Source organism: Agelaius phoeniceus, chromosome Z, assembly GCF_051311805.1.
Source record: "Agelaius phoeniceus isolate bAgePho1 chromosome Z, bAgePho1.hap1, whole genome shotgun sequence".
NCBI classification, from domain to species: domain Eukaryota; kingdom Metazoa; phylum Chordata; class Aves; order Passeriformes; family Icteridae; genus Agelaius; species Agelaius phoeniceus.
The window spans coordinates 41,972,174-41,985,625 of record NC_135303.1 but is presented as its reverse complement, the minus strand read 5'-3'; the positions used below and the strand labels follow the sequence as shown (position 1 = coordinate 41,985,625).

The following is a 13,452-nucleotide window of genomic DNA, read 5'->3' as shown; positions in this document are numbered from 1 at the left end:
ATTTCATCCAAGAGCTGACACTCACCTGCTGTTGCCAGAGATATATCCTGTTCCACCAAAACCCACAGGAATTTAATACAAAACAGAGTTGTATGGTCACAACTCTGAATACACACAGACTGGATTCTCAAGGGCGTTTCAAGCCTCTTGTGAAACAGTATAGAATTTCCAAAGGCACCTTGTGGATCTTCATATACTTTTTCTGTGTTAACACTAATTGTTAGTTGCAGCCTAGTAACAAAACTAACAAAGGAAGGACCAGCAGAAAGTTAGTTCTGCTCTGATATGCTTGGGTGTAAATGTGAAGTATCCTTGTGAGGTCTGCACTGCTTTTTTCAGCATCATGCACATGTGAAGGAAAAGTGACTGCCTAACATGACAATCTGAGGTTCTCAGTGGAGAAAACTAACAGGTTTTCTTCTGTCAGTTTGTTAGCTGCCCCAGACAGGGTATGAAAAATTGAGAAGTGACCTAAAAGCTGGGTGTTTTTACTGGGCATTACCATGTCTCTAAGCTTTCATAAGCTGTTATCTGCTTTGCCTTTAATCAATCACACTCTAACTCACTTTGATCGTAGCCCTGACCTGAAGTTAGGTATTTTGTTGTGCTGGTTTTCTTTTAGAGTTGATGAATAACTGCAGTCATTACAAATCCAGTGACTGTGAGTTGGGTGGTCTTTAGTACTGGTACTTACTCCCCCACGTTCCTTCTGGATCTCCAAAGGAAAATAAGCATGCCCTCATTGGTGCTATAGGCTGGGTGTTGAACCTCCAAAGGGAGTTTGAGAAGGGTAGGAGTTTTCTGGTAATCAGTGATTACTGGAAAAAGACAAAACCTTTACAGTGCACTGTGATAGCTGAATCCCTGCTCCTCAGGTTGTCCCACACAACCTTCTACTTCAGAAACAAGCTCAGGGCACTCCTTGCCTGATCACCCCTTTTAATTCAGCCTGGTGTTACCTACATGACCAGAAAAATGCCTGCTCCTGCACCTGGGTAAGTCTGACCTGCCCTGGTCAGGCAGAGCAGTATTTGCAACACATATCCTAGCAGTCCAGTAGAGGGATTGCCAGCAATCCAGGTGGCTGGAGCAGAAGACAACTCTCCTCAAGCTTTCCTGTTTGAATCAGGCTCCTTGAGGGCTTGTGTCCCATTAGTGTCCCAGAATGAAGAATGCCTTCCTCTCTTGTGGATTCTTGTAGTGCCCTTGTTTCTGACCGATGCAGCAGGGATGTCAGGTCAGTGTTAAAAGCAGGATTACAAGTGTTGAAATACTGCTGAGCGGGGTGCACCTAGATGTGGTGGTAAATGACCAGCAGAGCTGAAGGACCATGGTCTACTAAAAGTGAGTTTGTTCTGAAATCTTCTCCAAAAGTGATGAAATCATGGGCATCATGATTAGAGCATCATGTAGTGCCCCCATAGTGTAATTTTTGGTCTGGCAGGTAAGTGAAGGGCAAATTAACCAGCAGTGCTCTGCTTTGAAATATTGTGTGTATTTAATTACAGATGTTCCATGAATGCAGATATGATACTTCACAGATTTTGCTTTAAAAACCTTTCCTTACCTAAAGAGAAGCTGGGGGGTGTGAGGGAGAAGTTGCCTGCTTGATCTTCCTCTTTAAGGACCACTCTTAAACAAATGGATCATGTTCTGATATTGCCTTGCCTTGCCTTAGTAAATGAATTTGTTTTTCAAACATTACAGTTCCAGTGTTTTTTACAGGAAACCTAAAAAAACCCAAAAACAACAACTCCACAGACAAGAACTTATTCACTTCCATATTTATTTGCAATTTTCAAAGGAACTTCCCAATAGCAGCATACCAGTTCAGTGCCAGAAAGCTGGCATCCAAAGAGGCACTTAATGGCTTTCATTCTGACCCTGCCTACACCAGTGCAGCTCTGCTACATTGCTACTGAAAACACAGGGATACAAGGCCCTCTGCACAGTCATGAGAGAAGGATTCCTTATTTACTAACCACCAGTATCTCAGGTGTGTGTTGTAATACCCCAGCTCCACTCGTCACACCAGTTCTCTGCAAGTCAGACCATTTGTCTTCCTGCAGTCATGGAGGAAACTGGCACCCACCTTCTGTCACTGACCTTGAGTCCTCACAGCTGGGTGTTTGTAAGCTGCACTGCCCCACAGACCCACCTGTTGCCCTTCAGGAGCACTGATGTCCCACAAGGGAGCCAGCCCATTAATATTGACCTGTTTCTCACCAAATCCTTTCACCTAGAGAAGTGTGTCAGTCAGGTGAGTCTAGCTCATGCTTAATTCTCTGAGAGGGAACTGTAGTATTCCAGAGTGACACACAGGCTCTTGGGATGGGAAGCTGGCTCCCCAGATTTTTGGTGCTCATTTCTTTGCAATAGATGTTGAGGTAGAGGAAGCCTCAGTGAAGAATTAGCTGTCTGCCTGCATGTTGGAAGGCTGTCTGTTGCTTCCCTTACAATGTTACAGAGGAGGAAGAGGCACTGTGAGACACCACAAGGTTTGGCCCTGAGCTCTTCTAGGACTTTCTGGGACCTTACAGATACTACTCTCTCCATGTTCCAGCTAAATGATGGAGTAAAATCTTGCTTGGATCATGGCAAATGAAGTCTAGAAAGTAAGATGAATCTTTTAACTCATACTGCTTTTTCAAGGGGCTACCTTTTTCAGGAAGATAATGGTTGTGCCAGGAAATTTTTTCTGGCTCAAAAGTGGTTCCAGCTTAACTTTTTGTACAGCAGGAGCTAGTTTTGTTGGGCACATGTTCCTCTGAGAAACACACCTGTAAAAACAAGTTCATGATCTGTGTCTGGCTGGTTCCAGCCATGATGAGCAGCCCTTGGAGCAGATGTGCTAATAGCAGTCTGTGTGGGGAACTGCTGCAAAAAAAAAGCCTGTTGTGGCAGTGGCCTGATCCTGCCCTTCTTCCTGTGACAAAATCAGTTCTGATTTCAAACCTACAGCTGGTAAAGCAGACCATTCTTGGCCTTTTTCATTCTCATCCCAACTACTCTAGTGGTAGGTCCTTAGTGTACGGCCAGCTTTCCGCTAAAATCTGAAGTATTTTCTGATTGCATCTGTCTTCCTCCCTGGCCAGCTTTCCTCCTGCTGTGAGGGCTGGGGGGTTTCACATGGAGTAGTGTTTCACCTTTGTGTTTCAGCTGGCAAAGAAAGCTTCTGGTGCCAGGTCAGGCTCATGACTGGTGGTGGCGGCTGAGAGAGAGTCTGTGTGGGTGCTGGCACACCCTGCTCAGCTGGGCAGGAGAGAGCAGGCATGGCAAGGGCACAGACTGCGGGGATGTGACTCAGCTTCCTTGCTGCCTGAATCAAAAGAAGGGCAGAGCTAGGCAGCAGAAACAAACCACTCAGCAGAATCCAGCCCACCTGTCAGTCCTGAACAAAAGAGGAACCGGCCCAGACTGAGTCGGTGCACATCTTATCTCACGGAGGACATCCCTGGGAAAAGCCAAGCTTTGCCCTGTTTCTCTTGACCGATGTGGTGCTGGAGTGATGCTGGGTAAGCTGAGCAGTTTGCAACAAAGCCATGTGGTCACTTGGTGCCTGCACATTTTCTGTGAGGTCGTATCATCTCTGCTGTGATGTTGCTGTCACTTGCCAGGAGCTTTAGACCTCTCTTCAAGCAGACTCAGGTATTCCCAAACAGGAGGATGGTGATTCCTCTCCCTCCTGTTTGACAGCTTGTACACCCTATTTCACAACCAGCATTTCTCTGCAGAAGGATCAGTTCACGTGGGATCTGGGATGCTTTTGCTTTTGCCCATTGTTTTTGGTCTGCTGGTGGCACAAGTGTTAATGGGATGGCAGGATGCCCAGGAGTACTGGAGGGGAGAGCATGAGCTTCCACTGAGCACCATAAGCCCTAGCTTTCCTGGCACTGGCATCTGGAGTAAGACAATTCACCCTTGCCACACAGCCTGCTATGGCTGATGAAGGGTCACAGCACATGGGTTAGTAAATTTTCAGAGGTCACAGAAAAAAATCCATGCTAGTTCTGGGATGAGGATGTGATACATCTTCTTTCTCAGCCCACTGCATTAATGACAGGACCCTGCTGCCTTACTTGGACATGTGGACCATCTATGAAGGGGTGCTCAGCACCTCCAGCAGGTGTTCACGTCAACCAAGTCAGATGTATGCCTGGTTGTGTTTTATTCCAAGTGATGAAGGAGGAGAAATGCCCAGCAATAACGCCTCACCACAACAGTTTCTTGGCTTTGCAGAGGCAGCAAAGTCTCTGTGTCTGTCCACCCTGCAGCAGCCAGCACAGTCCTGTTGGGTCAATAGCAGTAGCTTTCCTTTCCAGAGAAAACCTTGTTTTCTTGCTTGGGAACACCAGTGCACACAATTGCTGCCCTCCCAGTGCAATCACTAACACAGGCAGTGAGCTAAAACAAGCTCATCCAGAACTACAATTCTGTGCTGAGGTACTGGTGACACTGTACTAAGCTTAGCTGAGCTCTTCGGTAGAGCATATGATATGACCTGTGGCTGCTCCTAACAACGAAGAAGTGAAGAAGGAGAAGAAAGAGGGGGAGAAGCTGGGAGGAGGAGAGAGGCTTTGTCCTGTGGCTACTGAAGAGCATGAGAGAAGTAGAGAAGAACAAAGAAAAAGAATGAAAAGGAGTGATCAAGACTGATCAAGACTTGAGTGATAAAGGCCAACAGTGAAGAGCAAGCCCCTTATGTTTCCTGACTGAAGATTATGTGAGCTTGATTATAGGGCTCCCAGAGATGAGGAGTGTTTGTTTGAAAGGCAGTCCTCTTCAGGAATTCCTTATTGTTGTTAGTGAAAATGTAACTATTTGGTCTTGAAAAGACAGCTGAGCAGCCCATCGTAGAGGCAAACAGGGCACTGGTTTCAACCAGTACGACCCATGCAGCCTCTGACCCACGAGGAGTGTGTGATGGCCTGTACAGTACTGTGGGGGCATATTTCTGAAAATCAGATCATTCCTGTCCCTGCAAGGATTTTGTGGGCACAGCAGAGTCCAGGAACGTTGTGGTCTTTTTCTTAATGTTGCCAGTGCTTTGAGTACAGGTCCCTGCTTTAAAAGTAAGATGTGAAAGCAGGGTGTCATGTATTTGATCATGATGGATGGAGGCAGACTCTCTCTCCTCTCCCTGGAATAATTACTCCTCATGTTAGGGTTCTTCATCTTTAGGAATCTACCACTGAAATCTTAAATAATTAAGTATTATAGACCTCTGCTCATTGCAGCACCATGATCATGACAACCTACTGAAAATAACGCTAGCAGAAGGGATGGCAATCTTCCCTAGGCAAGGTTAATGCTGCTACCAAACTCCCCTGCCACCTCACAGGCAAATCTGGAAAGAGCATTACTTTTGGCATGAATACACTTCCAGATTGCCTCCATTTTACTCTTGTGTAAGCATTGTTGCCATCTTAGCTAGTAAGCATGTGTTAGCCCATTCAAGTTTTGCAAATGTTGGCATAAGGAAGATGAGGAAAGAAAAACCTCTGGGCCATGAAGCAGCCGGCTTAAAAGGCTAATAGCCAGGCCTGTCTCCTTCTGGAGTGATGCAGGGTAAAAAAAGTCAAGTCCAACTGAGGAGATTGAGGAGATTAGCAAAATTTGCTTTGGTATGTGCCTTGCTTACTGTGGGAGAACCAGCATCCAGATCAACTTCAAAAAAAAAAAAAAAAAAAAAGAGCAATGTTACTGATAGGGTCTCTAGTTGCAAGCAAATTAGGAAAGTTTTCACAACACACAAATTGCAGTTTTTATTGTCTTACACATGGGCACTGTGTGTGCAGATGTGTGCATGTATATGTACATAGTCCACATAAAATTAACAGGTCGTGGCAGATACCAAATAAAAAAAAAGTAACAGTAAATCACGTGTTTCTGTATCTGCACAAAACAACAGAGTAGTAGCTGTTTGGACACAATTGAGTAGGTGAGGTGCTGCAAATCAGGAGACCTCCACCAGAATAATGAGAATTACATTACTTTATGTCAGCTGAGAAGGTGTTCCTTAGTGCAACATCCCCATTTCACACGCATGCATCTCTCCTTGTTTTCACTCCTGCCCATAGCAACGCAGGGAACGCAGATCCTGTTGCCTGTTTCCCTGCAGAGGGGGCATGGTGACCCCTTCTCTGCCCCCCCTCAGTCCCACAGGAGGGACAGGTGTCCCTTGGGTGTCCCTCAAGGTTCTGTGCTGTGCCCAGATTCGGGCTGTGCCGCCCAACGTGGTGCATGTGTGTGTGCGGTGTGCCATGGCACACGGCCTGCGGTGCTGTATGTGTGCGGTGTGTGGTTTGTGGTGTGCCATGGCACCCGGCCTGCGATGCTGTGCGGTGCTGTGTGTGTGCAGTTTGCCATGGAACAGAGCCTGCAGTGCTGTGCGGTGCTGTGCGTGTGCGGTGTGCCATGGCACCCAGCCTGCGGTGCTGTGCGTGTGCGGTGTGCCATGGCACCCAGCCTGCGGTGCTGTGCGTGTGCGGTGTGCCATGGCACACTTTCTGCGGTGCTGTGCGTGTGCGGTGTGCCATGGCACACAGCCTGCGGTGCTGTGCGTGTGCGGTATGCCATGGCACACAGCCTGCGGTGTTGTGCGTGTGCAGTGTGCCATGGCACCCAGCCTGCGGTGCGCTGCCAGTCCGGGCCGGTGTGCGGGTGTGCCATTGCACACTTCCTGCGGTGCGGGGAACCGGGCGCCGGTTTCCGGTGGCTGACAGGAGCTGGAGCCCGCCGCTGCCTCCTCTGGCGCGGAGTACCACACACCCCCACACACACCGCGGGGAGGAGGAGGAGGAGGAAAAGGGCGGAGGGAGCAGAGCAGCCCCCCCGCCCCAACCCCCGAGCGATATCGCCCTCATCCCCCCATGCAATACGGGCGATATCGCACGGCTCCCCGCCCCGCGCTCCCACGGACAGGCACCTGCAGGTACGTGACCCGCCGGCCGCACCGCGCGTGTGGATGCGAGTGCGGGGGGTGCGTGTGTGTGCATCCAGCGCTGCCCGCCGCGGGGGCGGGCGATACTCCCGTGTCTGGCTCGCTCTCTCTTTGTGCGCGGCCAAGGGCTCTCTCGGAAGCTGCACCGGGCACAGGCGCGGGTCCCCCGGCCTTGTTGCGGGGCGCTGTGCAGTGGCAGGGCTCGGTGTGCCTCCCCGGGCTGCACGGGGCGTGCCGATGAAGGACAGGGGGAGGCAGCGGTGCTTGAGGGGTCGTGGTTTGACACAACATATGGAGTGGAGTGGAGCCCCTCGCCCCGCCTGGCATCCTCCTGCAGAAAGAAAAGTGACCATTACAGCCCCCGCCCCGCTCCCACCCCCAGCTCCCGGCTGAAAACGAGGTGGGCAGGCGCAGGGGGCTGTGGTTTGGGGCCCCAGGGGTCTGCCGGCTGCAACGAGAACGGGGCCGGGGGCCAAGTGCCTGGCGGTGGGGTTTGGTCCCACGTGAGGTTCGAGCCTCCTGGCAGGTCCCACAGGGGAGCTCCGAGGGGTCCCTCTCATCCCCAGCCCAAGCAGGCACTGTGGTGAGCACTGGGAAAGGCAGCTCCACACTAACTTGGCTTGCTACCGAGACGAGGCAGGAGCAAGAAGGCAAGCCAGAAAACAGAAGCAAGCTTGGAAAGGATGGTTACATGCAAGGGAAGGAGTGAAAACGATGGAGAGATATATTGAGCTTTCTGCAATTCAATTCCAGCTGTCAGACAGAGCTCCAGCCAGAGAAGTAACTATGATACATTAAAACTCACCTTCCATCTGCAGCATTAATGGTTATAAATATCTCCTGAACACAGCTGGCAGTTCAGTAGTACTAGATGTAGAGTACGGCTATTTCCATTCAAGTGAGTGAAGGTCTGTCATAGGAACAAAACAATTCACTCAGTAAAAATGACATCCTTATATGTGGCTGGCTTTCAACATTTGAATTGTTAATCTGTGAAGTTTGCTTTTGACTGCCTTCTTTGCCATTCCCCCACTTACCGTTCTCAGAAATACAACCTCTGCCACTGGTGGTGCAATGCTAAAACTGTGATAGATGGTAAAGCTTGGCTGTGAACTGGCACAAACAGTAATGTTTTTCATTTTTCTGTTGATTTGAAGAGAAATGGGACTAAGCACTTAGTGTGCTTGGTAGCAGCAGTGAGAATTTGCATGAAACAAATGATAACATCCCTTTGCTGTGTTCTGGATGGCAACTTTTCAGCTAAGGAACCAGGCTTCTTTTCCTTAACTTTTTTTTCTTTGAACAGAGTAACCCCAAAAGGTCTTTTTAGGTCAGGAATGACCAGTTCCTGTTTCTCTCATGGCTTCTTCAGTTCTCCTCCATATAATTCAGAGCTCAGACCAACAGGGCTGTACTCACGTGGTTGTGTAATTAACCTAATAACCTCAGCCAGCAGCACACTGGGGATGTGCGCCTGCCCCACAGCACCATGTGCATGGTTTCAGACTGTTTCTGACTGACTGGTTTTACCAGAAGCCAGGAAAAAATGCCCTGGGGGTTGAATCTGTCAGTTATCTCAGGCTGATTATTCAAACGTCATTTCAGGTTTGGCTAAACCTGTTTTTTTCTCACTTCTAAAGCCACACAAAAATTGGAATCACGTGGTTCATTCACTCATCTACTGTCCTGTGCTGAGCCTGGTGCTCAACCTGGCTAAATCATGCCCAGTTCCAATCTTCCCCTTTTGCCTGTGGCTTTGAGCAAAAAACAATTTTTTAACCTTTTGCTCAAGTTCATTAGCTCTTTGAAATCCTTCATAGGTAACCTAAAAAGCAAACCGGATAGTTTAAAAACCTTGCACCCAGAAAAGTAATGGATAAAAGAATTGGCAAAAAGATACGGTGTGGTTTAGCATTAACAGATAGTGTTGTGGGGATAATAAGTGTTCTTATATGCAGTGTAAAACTTGTGAGAGAGATACACCCTGGAGTTACTATTTTTGCTGTTGTCACTAACTCATCTCAAGAGTGTAGCAGAATTCTTCTTTGTATTCCACTAAAATAGCTAGGTGTTCAGAAAGTAACTTAAAACTTGTGGAGAAACCATAACTGAAGCTGAAGTACTTCTCCAGCCATTGTTAGCAAGCTGGGGTTTTTTTGTAACCAAATATGCATTGATACTGCTCCTGTACTGATGCATCTATGCACTGGTAGCTGGTATTACACCAGGAAGTTTTCTATAATTTAACTTACTGAAAGTTTCCAAATCACAGTATAATTCTGTTTCATTCACACAGTGATAATGGATTTATAGTCACGAGTTCCTAGAGTAGCAGCAGTTTACTGCCTTAGCTGTTCACACCTGGCAGACACCAGCTGCAGCTGCCTTAAGAGGCCACCGAGCCTCACCCTGGTGCCAGTTTGACTTGGCTGTCCATGGGTCCACTCACTGCAGCTCCACGGATACATGGAGTTTCAGCAATGGCATCCTTTGGTACTTCCAGTCTCCCAACCCTATGCCTCTCTGCCCTCCTTCCTTGTTAGTCAATAACTGCAGACAGAAGAGCTCTGAAGGTTTTAAGTGTAATCCCAGCCTTGGCACTCATCTCCATGGTGCCACTGTTTTTCCACATCTGCGCTCTGGGAGTGATAACCCATCCAGGCAGGGCTCACAGAGGTGGTGTGAAAATTAACTGCTGTTTGTAAGGCACTTTCACAGAAATGTGTGTGGCAATTGGTTCTCTTGAGGACTGTTGTATATCTGGTAATTCAAGTGTAACTGGCTGAACGTTGGCTCTGCTTCCAAAGGTTATTGCCGCACACCTTTTTTGCCAAGTAACACAGGGTGAGATTAAGGTTAGTGACTTAAAAGTAGAGCAAATTTTTGTTGCCTTTTCTAGTCCCTTTCTGTGAAAAATATTTAAAAATGAGTGTTAGTTTGTATCAAATGTTTCCACTATGGATTTGCATAATAATTTAAAGGAACTCAAAAGATATATACCTTACTCTGAATAATGAAGAGAACCAATGGAGCCCATCTGCTTCATCTTCATTTACTTGACCTTGGTTCTGATTTGTTCATTGATGAACTTTATTTACTAGTCAGTGAATTCTCTTGCAAGACAGAAATTACAGGGTGCCAGTCCTCTCTTGTTTCTGTAGTAACGAGTAGACCTCACAGGTTCCCTAATGACACTCCTGGCTGGCCACTGACCATCTGTGTTTTTCCTGAAGTAAATAAAATATCTTGGTCATATAACTGTCCAAACTTAAACATTCAAAAAGGAAACAAAATAGTCAGTGCCTTCAGCATCGTGAGAATGTGTTGTAGTTTATCTGCAGTCCTACATACACAATTAGGATGTGTTTTCTTCTGAGTATTGTATGGTGAAAAGTACCTATCTCAGATCCTAGGTTTTGTTGGATCTTTGTAGAGCCTCTGCTTTGCCTGACTGTATGCTAAGAAATTACTCTGCATGATCTAGGGGCTATTCTCAATTACACGTATTTTCCACATTTTCTGCACAGTAAGTTTTTGTCATGGTCCTTGTATTGCTGGAGAGTTCTTTCACATTTCATTCCCTTTTCTTATTTTTGTTTAGCAATAGGCAGGATCTCAAACTTTTGTTTTGAGTTTTTGAGTTTGATCTCAAACTTGACTAATGTTAGCTCAGAGGCATCACGAGTTCTGTTGGACATCTTGGGCATCTTAGGATTTTAGTTCAATGAAAAGTTGCAGGAACAAAATTTTTCCTCTAAGTGCAGAATCACAGGGTTAGGTTAATCGTATTCACTAAGTGAGTACTGTGACCTTCTGCAAGTTTTTATTTCTATTGTTCAAGGCAATTATTTTCTAAAAGCAGTCATCATACCTTAAATATTTTACATGTCTGTTTTACAAACAGTACCCAAGATAACTGGAAGAGATAAGGGGAGGAAAGAGATTCCTGTCCCATTTTCTCTTCAGCTTTGTTTATTTCATCCATTTATTTTGTCTTTTTTTTTGGATGGTCTGCCCTATTGCTTTCCTCTGTGATCTTCAGTAAAGTGAGTGTCTTTGATCAGTGTGGACAATCAGGTATTCAAAAAGAAAAAAACACTCTAATATTTTTTGAAAACAGCAACATAGCCATATAGCAGTGATCAAACATCCAAATGTACACCAGACTTTACTTCTCATCTAGTCCAGTGGAAGCTTTCTTGCATCACCAGTGTTGAGTATTGAAAGCTTGATTGTTCTGTCCCTTGACCTAAGAACAGCTGCATCTCCAAGAAAAAAATAGGCAAGAAAGGTCTCCAAGATAAAATTATTTTCTACAGCATTTTTTTTCAAAAGATATTTAAAGTTGACAGCAACTGGTTTTAGTCATTTCGAATTTCACTGTCTATTCTCATGGGGTTAAGGCTGGAGAAAAGCAAAACCACTGATGATCTAGTAGGTTAGAGGTTTCAAATGAAATAAAATGAAATTAAATGAAGCAACTGGAGCCACACGATGAGACACGCCATGAGATGTGTGGATGGTGTGCCTGAGGAGTTGAAAGGTCCTTATTGCTGCAATCAACCAGATTAAAGATAGAGTGATGCTAAAGAGACCACGGTCCTGTTCTGCCCTTATGCTAGATCCAGAGTCTTTGTAATGTCTTTGTTCCTCCCGATACTCCTCATTTACATATAAATTGGCTGCCACCCCCAGCCCTGTTTAAGCATGGAGGGGGGTTTGCCCGAAGCAACCAACGTGAAAAAGGACAGCGAGCTGCACTGTGAGGGACTTCAGGACATCAAAGGCCCCCGTTGGCTGGATCCAGCACCAGTGATCTCTCTCACTCTCTTTCTATCTCTTTTCTTCTTTCTCTTCCCCTCTCCCCCCATTCTCTTTCTTCCTCTTTCTCATACATTGCAAAGTTTACGAATACAGCCATTTGCTAACGGTGTCCCTTCATGTGAGTAACCATTTGTAAGTCCTCCTTCAAATAATATTGTTACTTATTAAAGGACCACAATGTTGCTTTAATGCAGCTCTAGCCAAAGGTAGTTTCGAATCTGAGTCACTTTCCTACCCCTCTTGTGTTGGGCAGTCGTAAGGGATACCCAGTAAGTGGGCAGGGAGAGCAGGGCTGTAAGCCCTCTTAGCTGTAAGCCAAGATAGGTTTGAGCAGTGCCAAGACAGCAGCTGCCCAGGAAAGGCCAGAGCTCGACTGCTACCCTGGTACTTGAAGTCGTTATCTCACCCTTCCGTGTCTCCAATTTAAAAAACCAGATTTTGTAGTATGGCTCTGCTAAACCCAGACATTTATTTTGCAGGTGTGAATTTCCACATGGTCGAGAACTGTGGTTTACAACTGTAAATGACACTTAATAGGTTCTTCAGGAGTGACCCAAAATAGCTGCTATTATATTTTATTAATATGTAAAGGTGTGTCATATATAAATAGTAATTGTATACAAATATAAAATTATGCTTATTTATAAATACATATACATATGTAAGTTCAATAATACGTATAAGTAATATAATTTTATTTTGAAATTCGGTTCTATATTACGTATCATTAAATATAATATAGTCTATTAGCATGATATATACACTTTATCATTATCATTATTATTATTATTATTTTTGGTTTATTTTTATTTTTATTGTTACTATTAAAAATGTATGTGACAGAATGTACATGACATTCCATTGTCAGATGAGAGAGGAAAGAGAGGTCTTGCACAGCATGTGTCTGACTTATGGGATGAGTGAGCTGTGGTTCTCCTGGAATCTGCCCTATCCAGTATTTTCCTGAACAATACAGTGTAAGAAATAACACATTTTTCTCTGTATTGCGTTTGTGCAGAGCATGAGGCCAGAAAGAGACACATAGATATGGGAGCACAGAATCAAGTTTCAAAATCATCTCAACAGGTTGGAGATCTGGGCTGGAGATGACAGGATGTGAGGTGTAAAATGTGGTTTTTTTAACAAAAATTGCTGTGCAAAGGGAAGGATGTAACTTCAGTCCTTGCCGATGGGGCAAGATGGCCGATGGGGATGGGACGAGGGACAATTTTTGGGAGGAGGGAGGGTCAGGGCTAGGCATCAAAACAAGCTCATTAGCCATGTGATATGGTGTGCAGAGGGATATCAGTGGCATAAAGAGGAAAGCACTATGGGGAAATGAGAACACTTCTCAATTGGCACATCTTCAGCTTTGTCCTTGTCACAGGGCTGATATCTGATATGCTGGTGCATGACAGTGAGCAACCTCTCTTCTGTTTCGCTGAACCACACACTAGCACAGTATTTATACTTTTCCTGGGCTACAGCAGGTACTTCTGTGCAGTTGTGCATAGCAGGTTTCTAGAATGAGAGAGCTAATCTTTTCCCAAAATTAGGAAAAGATTAGCTTTTGGTATGTGCTTGGTGTTGCAGTATAACTTTTCTGTTTGTCTCCTCTCCTTAAACCTGAAGTCACAGACTGTAATTTCTATACTGCTGGTATCTTTGCAGTCTAAGTACAGAGG

General features: G+C 45.7%; 1 protein-coding gene across 2 annotated transcripts in view; it reads left to right on the top strand.

The window, feature by feature from the left end:
* Positions 1 to 6,681: 6,681 nt before the first annotated feature.
* The window catches only part of KIAA1958 (KIAA1958 ortholog), a 65,102-nt gene continuing 58,331 nt past the window's right edge, over positions 6,682 to 13,452 (top strand). For both annotated transcript variants that reach the window (XR_013180130.1, XM_077171991.1), the window contains exon 1: positions 6,682 to 6,934. The gene's annotated coding sequence lies outside the window, so the exon portion shown is untranslated. The remainder of the gene's footprint in view (positions 6,935 to 13,452) is intronic.